This window comes from Triticum urartu, chromosome 3, assembly GCF_003073215.2.
Source record: "Triticum urartu cultivar G1812 chromosome 3, Tu2.1, whole genome shotgun sequence".
Classification (NCBI taxonomy): domain Eukaryota; kingdom Viridiplantae; phylum Streptophyta; class Magnoliopsida; order Poales; family Poaceae; genus Triticum; species Triticum urartu.
In genome coordinates, this window is record NC_053024.1 from 710,075,224 (window position 1) to 710,087,507 (window position 12,284).

Below are 12,284 nucleotides of genomic sequence, written 5' to 3' on the forward strand. Positions count from 1 at the left end.
AAATATATTCATTTGCAGTAGGGAAAATTGGCTTTTCGCAAAACCTATTAACCATACAGCCTCCACCAGCCATATATACATGTAGTGATAGAATTATTCTGTTCATTACTCTCTTGTGTTACATTGCCAGCATATTCCATGTGCTGACCCGTTTTCAGGCTGCAACGTATCATGTTGCCGCCTTCATCCAGGAGTTAAACCAGCACATTCGTCGCCAGGAGAATCAGATGTGCGCAGGCATGATAGATTTGAAGAAGGCGATGACAAGGATTACGGAATTGGAGGAAGAACTCAAGGCTACTCGCGAAGATTATGAGGAAGAAATCGTCGTACTAGTGGAGAAGAATGACGACCTGGAAAGGAAGCTAGGACTATTCATGGGAGACCCCGTGCCAGGAGGAGAAGACGACGAACCCAAGAAGATTCGTCCGAAGGACTACATCATCATAGACGACACCGACTCGGACCCTGACGATAGTGATGATGACTATGTTGATGAAGCTGGAGCAGATATCATGGTGTCTTCGACCGAACAATATTTTTATTCGACCACCATATCAGTAGTAGTATTCCACCATGTAAATAGTATAGTCCAAGCACTTTGTAACGATAGTTATAGACCGATTGTATGCCTTTGATTGATTGAGTGATATGATTGTGTTTGTCTCATGTGCATATGGGTAGTGTTTTCTCACTAGACCTCCTTCTATTCTATTTCTCTTCCCTCTAAACCCTCAGATGCCTCCGAGACGTGACCCTGGATTTACCTTTCCATCGGAGCTCACTCAGTTGATCCAACAGCAGAATACCTTGATGCAGTTGTTAGTTCAGAACCAAGGCAACAACAACAACAACAACAACAACCCACCACCACCACCCAGTTGACAATTTAGCCCATTTTCTGAGGTTGCAGCCGCCGGTGTTTTCCAGTAGCACCGAGCCGATAGTTGCAGATGATTGGCTCCGTAGGATTGGAAGGGAGTTAACTACCGCAGGATGTACAGATGCTGAGAAGGTGAGTTTTGCCGCACACCAATTGGATGGACCAGCAGCCTCATGGTGGGAGAATTACACTGTCACCTATCCTATAGCCATTGTTACATGGGACCACTTCCAGCAAGCTTTTCGCACTGCCCATGTATCAGTAGGAGCTATGGCCATGAAGAAGCGTGAGTTTCGCAACTTACGCCAAGGAGGGTGCACTGTAGGCCAGTATGTGGATGAATTTAGTAAGCTAGCACGTTATGCCTAGATGACGTTGCTACGGATGCAGCTAAGAAGGAGAAGTTTGTGGAAGGACTGAATGATGAGCTGAGCATGCAGTTGATGGTGGCCAATTTTAATAACTACCAGGAGTTGGTGGATAGAGCTCTCATGCTTGAAGGGAAGCAGCAGCAGATTGACAGCCGCAAGAGGAAGTATGAACAAGGGAAGTATAATTCTGGAGCTCAGCAGAGACCCCGTTTCACCCCGAACTCGGGAGGACCTGTCCATAACCATGGAGGCCACACTCATAATGGAGGAAGTTCACACAACCATAGTGGCCCCAGGAATGGAAATGGTAATGGAGGAAGCAGCGGACAGAATCGTTCCAACCCGGCAACGCCCGCCAAGAAAGATCTAAGCCACGTTACTTGCTACAAGTGCCAGAAGACGGAACATTACGCCAATGAATGTCCTGAAGCCAAAAACGGAAACGGCAATGGAAGCTCTAGGAAGAAGCCCAACCCTTTCACCAGGGGACAAGTGAATCACGTTAACGTGGAGGAGGTTGAACACCAGCCCGATGCAGTAATAGGTAAGTTTTTGGTTAAGTCATTTACTGCAGTCGTTCTTTTTGATACTGGTGCATCGCATTCATACATATCAAGGGGATTTGTGGATAAGTTTAAACTGCCAACCCAAGCCCTTAGGTCACCCATGTTAGTAACCTCGCCAGGAGCAGAGTATATGGCTAGCCTATGGTGTGAGCGGTTACCATTAAGGATTGGTAACTATTTGTTCCCCTCAGACCTAATAGTATTGGAGTCACAATGATTGGATGTGATATTAGGCATGGATTGGTTATCGAAGTATGGAGGGAACATTGACTGCGCCAGTAAGTCAATTTTGCTCACCACCCCAGAAGGAAGAAGGATCAAGTATGTATCCCGGCATGTGCTGATTAGGACACTAGTGCAGAACCGGGCAATAGCACCGGTTCGTAAGGCCCTTTAGTGCCGGTTCCATAACCGGCACTGAAGTGTGGGCACTAAAGGCCCCCCCCCTTTAGTACCGGTTCAGCACGAACCGGTGCTAAAGGGAAACCACGTGGCACGAGCCAGGTCCGGGGGCCGGGAGCCCTTTAGTACCGGTTGGTAACACCAACCGGTACTAAAATGTTCGGGGTTTTTTGGTTTTATGATTTCTTTTTCATTTAATTTTGTGTTTTCCATTTTAATTCTTTTTCGTTTGCTGGTATTTTACGATACTACACATTGTACACGTGATGCATATATATATATATATAAATAGAATTTCTAGTAGAACCTATCATATATATATCATCAATGTCTCACAAACCACCATATTAATTCACACATACACACATGTATAGCTATATACAATTTCTCCTACATATGCATGTTGCCTTTGGAGCCAGTGGCATTAGCCTAATTGGTGCCTTCGGAGCACGATGAAAATTGAAAGTGGTTCATCACCTGGTCGATGGGGGCGGTAGCGGGTAATAGTATTCTCCCTTCGGATTTAGGACCTGGTCGAGCAAAAATCCCGCTATTTCCTCTTGAAGTGCTTCTACGCGCTCTGTTTCTAGGAGCTTGTCCCGCACCTCTGTGAACTGTTAAGAAGGAGATCAATATGCATGTGTATTAGTTGTGTGACTAGATATCGATAATGGTGTAAAAATTGTGAATAGTGTTCTGACAAGCGTACCCATTCCTGTCTTTGAGATCTGCTCCTTTCGGACGCCATCATGCGAATGTTCTCGCAAACGCAGAATGCACACAGATCAGTCCCCTGCGCCTGCTTCAGGGCCTTTATTACGAGAATGGAATTTAATTTGATCAGATAATAATTAATCAAGCATGATAATTAAAGAGATGGCAGCTAGCTAGCTAGCTAGTACTACTTAATGACTTACCTTGGGTCGAAACCATTTCAGCTGTCGTTTCCATTCGCCTTCCGTGACGCTGATGAACCTTGCCCAAGCCCTGCCCGCCGACAAAGAAAATGAATAAAGGGGTTATTAAATAGTTCATATCATGAAATGACGAACTAAATAGGCCGAGATATATAGTTAATAATGATTGAAATTACCTGTTGACTATCCCAAACAAGATGTTATAGTCACTATTTGCTTTGAGTAGTGAGTCCAGTATTTCAACTGTTCCAGCGTCAACTTTAATGATACACAAGATCCAGTGAAATCTGCATGCACACACGTTTGCATGTCTTAATTAAGCGGGCATATGTAAGCAAAAACATGTAGCTAGCTAGTAGGCAAAAACAGAGAATTTGTAGTACAAGAAAGTGTGACTCACTGGAAGTTGTAAGGAAGTAGTATATCTTCATTGTATTTGAGGCGCTTCAAGAACTCTAGCATGCTGTCCTCTACCTGCTTTTCATGATGCTTGTTTATTTTCCATGTGTATTCATTAACGGTGTTTGGGTCAATGAACCCAATGCCATAGCGTCCACCTTTTCTCCTTTCATACATCTTCATCCTGCATAATACCACAGAAAATAATATAGTGAGGATAATTACAGGTAATGATTGATCAAAAGGAACACTACAGCTAGCTTGAGACTTAAATTACAGAAAGAAATCACTTACAGACAATAGCAACTGACGATAGATTTGTCGAGTGCGTCTTGATTGTATAACTGAAACAGTTCAGAATACTCAATGGTCACATGTTTTTGATGGTAGTAATGATCCTTCTTGACTTGCACCATGAGGGACTCTCGATCGGATCTCTTGGTAATGTCCATGTACCATTGATGCAATTCATACATTCTCGTTGGGAGCTTCTTGACCTCTTCTGGCTTGACCAAAGGTTGGCCCCGGGCATATTTCCGTTTTATTTCCTCCTCTGTAAGCACAGGCATGTCCTCGATCTCGAGGAGTTGTCCAACAGTGATGTTGAGAGTTTCAGCCTGCATTATATGCTCCTAGGTTATTACCACATCGCCCACCTCGGGAACGTAAACTGTTTGCCCACAATAATATTGGGCGCACGTACTGTCACGTGTTGTTGGTAGCACAACAAGCGGGGGGATCGATTGCGCCGCCTGTTCTCCCAGCTGGGCAATGGTTTTCCCGCATTTTTTGACAGCTGCTTGTTGTTTGCTCGAGCTCAAGCTCGCCTCCTTCTGTAGACGTTGTCGATGTAACTTCCTGATGTGGCGCTCATAGTCTGTGTCAACAGGCTTAGGAGCTAGTGGTTGAGCCATACGAATGAAGTGGTCAACTACTTCCACAGGCACTTTCTCCCTTGAAGGCAGTGGCGGTTTCGGTCCAAAATGGGCGTCGACTTCTGCCCGCACTATGGCATTGGTTTGCTCCTCGGTCCTATCGTAAGCCCTCTTAGGAAGAGGAGTAGTGAGGTTTGGACCATATTTATATCACTTGCCTCCGCCTGTACTTCCTGTACTATGACCTTGACTCGTACCGCTACGCACCATAGCTGCGGGGTGTCTCTTCTGCGATTGCTGAGGCGGCGGAGACGGCTGATGGGGCTGAGTTGGACGAGGAGGAGTGGCCTGAAGCTGTGCCGGACTTGGAGGAGGAGTGGCCTGAGGTTGTGCCAGACTTGGAGGAGGAGTGGACGTCTGACGCTGTGTCGGACTTGGAGGAGGAGTGGCCTGACACTTTGCCGGACTTGGAGGAGGAGGAGTGGCCTCACGCGTTGGTGGACTTGGAGGAGCGGGAGTCTGCTGACTCAGTGGCGGACTTCGACGAGGAGTCGGGTGACGCGGTGTCGGTGGCCTTCGAAAGATGATGCAATCCTTTCTCCATAGGATGATACGATGTTTGGCATCTCCGAGTGTGTACTCCTCGTCACCTCCAGGAATGTCAAGCTCTAGCCCCGAATATTGGTCCACCACCTCATCAACCACGACACGAGCATAGCCTGCTGGAATCGGGTTGCAATGGAAGGTTGCATCGGGGGAATTTGTATAAGCAACGCCGTCCGCCACCTTCAAGGATATGTTCTTAATTTTGAAGTGTAGCTCGTAGTTAGTGTTCTCCGCGATGTCATCCACGGGGTATCTATCCAGCATTGCGTCAAACGGGGCGGAACCCACGCTGCTTCTCGGCATGGATGGGGCGGTGGTATCCAATGCTGGATCATCCTCTAGATGCTGCAGCTACTGAGACCCCCTTTGCTGGCTAAGTGAGTCGATCTGCTCCTGCTGCCGCTGGAATTTGACTACCAAGTCAGCGTGCACAGATTCTAGGCCTTGAAGGCATTCATAGTCCAGCTTCCTCTTCTACTCCTCCATCTTCCTCTGCTTCTCCTCCGCAATCTTCCTTCTCGGACGGGTTCTGTAGTCGGCGTTCCAGTCCGAAAACCCCTCATACCACGGAATAGCGCCCTTGCCTCGTGTTCTTCCCGGGTGTTCAGGATTTCCCAGGGCACGCGTAAGCTCGTCATTCTCTCTGTTGGGCTGGAACACCCCCGTTCGAGCCTCTTCTATTGCAACAAGTATATTATCGTCGGCTCCGTTCAGACATGCCTTCGTCGAAACTTTGCCTGTCTTCGGGTCCAACTCCCCCCATGCGCATAGAACCAAGTCCTGCACCTGGGGGGCCAGCTCTTAGCAACCGGAGTGACACCTGCATCCTCCATCTCTTTCTCAGACTTATCCCACTTAGGCATTGCCACTGCGTAGCCACCTGGCCCCAACTTATGGAACTTATCCTTTTTTTTCCGGCATTCTTCTTGTTTATTCTCGACCGTTCCTTAGCTAATTCTGAACCCTTGAATTTCATGAAATCATCCCAATGAGCACTTTGATTCTCTAGTGTTCCCTCGAATACTGGAGTCTTCCTTCCTCCCTTGACGTACTTGTCCCATTCACGATTCTTGTGGTTCTTGAATGCAACCGCCATCTTCCTAAGAGCAGCGTCCTTGACTTTCTGCACATCTGCTTCTATGAAATGATCTGGTAGGGTGAAATGTTCCATGAGAGTATCCCAAAGCAGACTTTTTTGTCTGTCGTCGACAAAAGTAAGATCTGGACGTGGCTTTGCTGGCTCTCTCCATTCTTGAAGGGAGATCGGGAGTTGGTCCTTCACAAGAACTCCGCACTGATGAACGAACTTGTCCTCAATCTTCTTAGGCGCTAATGGTTCGCCATTAGGTTTGATTGCCTCGATATTATACTTTACGCCCTCCTTCAACTTTTTGTTCGGGCCTCGTTTCGTCCTGTTGCCTGAAGATTTGCTCGATCCAGATGGCTGAAATAAGAAAGATCGATTCGTTAATATATCTTCAACTCATTTAAAACATGTGATGATCACCAGATGCCTGCTTATATAAATATATATACCTCGCCGGTCTTTGTTGTTTCAGGATCAACATGTTCTTCGTCATTGTCATAATCGTAGTTCATGACTTCATCAATTCGGTCGTCGCGATCGAATATCATATCACCCTCTCCGGTGTTGTTTAGAAATTCGGAGCCGTCATAATCTTCTTCATTCTGATCATCATCTGGCCCGCGTATCATATCGAACATGGTCTGTTCTCCCTCTCTGTCGGTATTGTCCGCCATAGCTTTTATTTAACTATGCCAAAAGAAATATAAAACAATTTAGTATTCAAATTACATCGTCTCGAATAATAGATATAATCTTGAATACATCGTCTCGAATAATAGATATAATCTCGAATACATCGTCTCAAATAATATATAATATTGAATAGTACATCACTGGCTAGGTAGCTAATTAAAGATCGAATACTACTGAAGAATCTAGGACACTCGCGGTTCCTGCGGCGCGGGCGGTGGACACCCAAAGAAAAGGAACCCTCACAGGATCATAGCTGAAGTGAGATCCCTGAAGAAACTGCCAGGTATTGGAGAACCTGCCGCCCTCTAACGCAACCATATAACGATGGACGTGCTCGTCCTCCTCCCTGACACGGCGACGTACCACCTCCGGCGGGGCCGGCTCCCTCCGCACCGAAACTGGCCCACACGAACGCCACCAAACGAGATCAGGGTCGAGGACGGGACCCGGGGCCGGGTTCCTCATCAAGCGGCGCGCACCTCCAGGCAGCACCTCCCAGTGCCAGCCCAGCGGAGCCCAGTCCTGGGCATGGGTCAGTCGGATGTCGTCGCGGATGGGTCGACGGTGAGGATACGGGCGGGGCATCGTCGAGAACAAATACTAGCTATATGCCCACAAAAAGTAACATTTTTTTAATGTTTGGATTTTGATAACTAAAATTTCTAACATTTCTATATAACACTAATTATGCTATCATTGCATATGTCAAAATTCTATATGCTATTTAAACTAATTAAGCATCTAACACTAAAAACAGAAAACACAACTTTTATACATCCATTAAAAAACTGAAAAACAACATTATATAAAAAATTTCCATACTAATTAAACACTAATTATATCCATCTAACATGCATTCATACATATATACTAGTGAAAAAATAATAATCTAAAAAATCTAAACTAATTAAACATACAAAATACGTATATACTAATATATACATGCATTAATTCATACATATGTACGTGTATGTGTGTGTGTGTGTGTGTTCATCATGCTTGTGTGTGTGTGTATGGGCTCGGGGAGGGGCGGCGCCCATGGTGGCCGCCGGGGGCGAGGGAGAGGGGTTAGATGGGGAGAGCTCACAGCGGGGCGACGGCGACAGCGAGGCGACGGCCGGGGGCGACGATGGGCCGGGGCGTGACGCGGGGGCGGCGACGCGGGGACGGCGCGACGGGGACGGGCCCGGGGCGGCGACGGAGACGAGGGCGGCGACGGCGACGGGGGCGGCGACGGCGACGACGTCGATCGATCGGGGCGCGCGGGCGGTGCTTCAGTGGGGAAATAGAGAAAGAAACAGAGGGAGAATGAAATTTCCGTAAGTGTTGTATATAAATAAGGCACCTTTAGTACCGGTTGGAGGCACCAACCGGTACTAAAGGCCTATTTTGGCCAGGCCAAGCGGCGGGAACCGCACCCCCTTTAGTACCGGTTGGTGGCTCCAACCGGTACTAAAGGGGGTGCGCTGGCGCAGGTGTGGTGCGCAAGTTTAGTCCCACCTCGCTAGCCGAGGGGCGACCGCACTGGTTTATAAACCCCCGTGCGGTAGCTCTCTCGAGCTCCTCTCCAAAGCATGCCTACTGGGCATACATGTTCTGTGCTGCCCTGTTGGCCTACTGGGCCTTTGCGGGCCTGCATCCTGGCCCAACAACAGGTTGGGTTTCTAGTCGTATGCAGGCCGCTCTGGCCTAGTAGGCGGGCTTTTTTTTACTTTTTTTGCTTTATTTATTTTTGTGTATTTAGAGTTTCTTTGTGAATATTTGTGCTTTAGGTACAAAAAATTACAAACTTTCTGTTAGTGCCCGTAGTTTTCAAATTTGAATAGTTTAAATTTTGAATTATTTGAAATTAGTGTGAATCACTAGTTTGTGAATAACTTAACTTTAAAAATCAGTAAAGCCATGAAAGAATTTGTTTGCACATAAAATTTCTTCGCGTTTCAAATGCCAAAACACATAATTAACTACCCTAGCTATTACAGAGATTCCCTTCTGGGTGTGAAACACAGAAGAAAGTGATGATAGTGAAGCCGATCACATCCCAGATCTTTGGGTGTGAAACTTTTTCTTCACGTGTGTCGCTTTGCGCCGTAACCATGAAAAATCTTCATCATTTAACGGGATGCTCGGGTCAATATTCACTGTGAATGGAGCAATTTCATCAAACTTTTCATAATCTTCTGACTTGTCTGTCTTGTCATCCACTCCCACGATGTTTCTCTTCCCAGAAAGAACTATGTGCCGCTTTGGCTCATCGTACGATGCATTCGCTTCCTTATCTTTTCTTTTTCTTGGCTTGGTAGACATGTCCTTCACATAGAAAACCTGTGCCACATCATTGGCTAGGACGAATGGTTCGTCTGCATACGCAAGATTGTTGAGATCCACTGTTGTCATTCCGTACTGCGGGTCTTCCGTTACCCCGCCTCATGTCAGATTGACCCATTTGCACCGAAACAAAGGGACCTTCAAACCACGTCGATAGTCAAGTTCCCATATGTCCTGTATATAACCATAATATGTTTCCTTTCCCATCTTGGTTTCTGCATCAAAGCGGACACCACTGTTTTGGTTGGTGCTCTTCTTATCTTGGGCGATCATGTATAATGTATTACCATTTATCTCGTACCCTTTGAAAGTCATTATATTCGAAGATGGTAACTGGGACAGCAAGTACATGTCATCTTCAATAGAGGTGTCATGCATGGTACGTGTCTGCAACCAGCTGGCGAAACTCCTGGTTTGTTGACATGTAATCCAGTCATCAGACCGCTCCGGGTGTTTGGAGCGTAGCAAATTCTTGTGTTCATCCATATACGGAGCCACCAAGGCGGAATTCTGTAGAACTGTGTAGTGTGCTTCAGAGAGAGAATGTCCGTCCATACATATTATTTGTTCCCCTCCTAGCGTGCCTTTTCCATCCAGTCTGCCCTTATGTCGCGATTCAGGAACACCAATCGGCTTAAGGTCAGGAATAAAGTCAATACAAAACTCAATGACCTCCTCATTTTGACGGCCCTTGGAGATGCTTCCTTCTGGCCTAGCACGGTTATGAACATATTTCTTTAAGACTCCCATGAACCTCTCAAAGGGGAACATATTGTGTAGAAATACAGGACCCAAAACGTTAATCTCTTCGCATAGGTGAACTAGGACGTGCGTCATGATGTTGAAGAAGGATGGTGGGAACACCAACTCGAAACTGACAAGACATTGCACCAAATCATTCTCTAACCTTGGTATGATTTCTGGATTGATTACCTTCTGAGAGATTGCATTGAGAAATGCACATAGCTTCACAACGGCTAATCGAACGTTTTCTGGTAGAAGCCCCCTCAATGCAACCGGAAGTAGTTGCGCCATAATCACGTGGCAGTCATGAGACTTTAGGTTCTAGAACTTTTTCTCTGCCATGTTTATTATTCCCTTTATATTCGACGAGAAGCCAGACGGTACCTTAATACTGAGCAGGCATTCAAAGAAGATTTCCTTCTTTTCTTTGGTAAGAGCATAGCTTGCATGACCCTGATGTATGCCGTCTTTTCCGTGCATACGTTGCTGGTCCTCTCGTGCCTCAGGTGTATCTTTTGTCTTCCCATACACGCCCAAGAAGCCAAGCAGGGTCACACAAAGATTCTTCGTCACGTGCATCACGTCGATTGTGGAGCGGACCTCTAGGTCTTTCCAATAGGGCAGGTCCCAAAATATAGATTTCTTCTTCCACATGGGTGCGCGTCCGTCAGCGTCATTCGGAACAGGTTGTCCACCAGGACCCTTTCCAAATACCACCTTCAAATCCTTGACCATATCATGTACATCGGCACCAGTACGGTGGCGAGGCTTCGTCCGGTGATCCGCCTCACTTTTGAAATGCTTGCCTTTCTTTCTTACGGGATGCCTGCTCGGAAGAAATCGATGATGTCCTAGGTACACATTCTTCTTACAATTAGCCAAATATATACTGTCGGTATCGTCCAAATAGTGCGTGCATGCGCGGTATCCCTTGTTTGTCTGTCCTGAAAGGTTACTGAGAGCAGGCCAATCATTGATGGTCACGAACAGCAACGCCTTTAGGTCAAATTCTTCCCCCATGTGCTCATCCCACTCACGTACACCTGTTCCATTCCACAGTTGTAAGAGTTCTTCAACTAATGGCCTTAGGTACACATCAATGTCGTTGCCGGGTTGCTTAGGGCCTTGGATGAGCACTGGCATCATAATGAACTTCCGCTTCATGCACAACCAAGGAGGAAGGTTATACAAACATAGAGTCACAGGCTAGGTGCTATGGTTGCTGCTCTGCTCCCCAAAAGGATTAATGCCATTTGCGCTTAGACCAAACCATACGCTCCTTGCATCATCTGCAAACTCCTTCCCATACTTTCTTTCGATTTTTCTCCACTGCGACCCGTCAGTGGGCACTCTCAACTTTCTGTCTTTCTTACAGTCTTCTCTGTGCCATCGCATCACCTTGGCATGCTCTTTGTTTTGGAACAAACGTTTCAACCGTGGTATTATAGGAGCATACCACATCACCTTGGCAGGAATCTTCTTCCTGGGGCACTTGCCCTCGACATCACCAGGGTCATCACGGCTGATCTTATAGCGCAATGCACCACATACCGGGCAAGCGTTCAAATCCTCGTACTCACCGCGGTAGAGGATGCAATCATTAGGGCATGCATGTATCTTCTGCACCTGTAACCCTAGAGGGCAGACAGCCTTCTTTGCTTCGTACGTACTCTCGGGCAATTCATTGTCCTTTGGAAGCATATCCTTTATCATTACCAGCAACTTTCCAAATCCCTTGTCAGATACACCATTCTCTGCCTTCCATTGCAGCAATTCCAGTGTGGTGCCCAGCTTTTTCTTGTCACCTACGCAATTCGGGTACAACAATTTTTTGTGATCCTCTAACATGCGCTGCAACTTCTTCTTCTCCAAATCACTTGCGCAGTCTCTCTTTGCATCGGCAATGGCCCGACCTAGATCATCAACGGGCTCATCTGATGCCTCTTCTTCAGCTTCTTCCCGCATTGCTGGCTCAGCTTCTTCCCGCATTACCGGCTCAGCTTCTTCCCCCATTGTTGTATCATCGTATTCAGGGAACCCATGGCCAGGATAGTTGTCGTCGTCCTCTTCTTCTTCATTGTCTTCCATCATAACCCCTCTTTCTCCGTGCTTGGTCCAAACATTATAGTGGGGCATGAAACCGGACTTAAATAGGTGGACGTGAATGGTTCTTGACGTAGAGTAATTGTGACCATTCTTACAGCCAGCACATGGACAAGGCATAAAACCATCCGCCCGCTTGTTTGCCTCACCCGCAGGCAGAAAAGTATGCACGCCCTCAACGAACTGGGGAGAGCATCGGTCATCGTACATCCATTGCCGGCTCATCTTCATTACACAACACCGAATAGACCAAATTAATACAAGTTCATACATAAAGTTCATACAACACTTAAATGCAACAAACAAATAA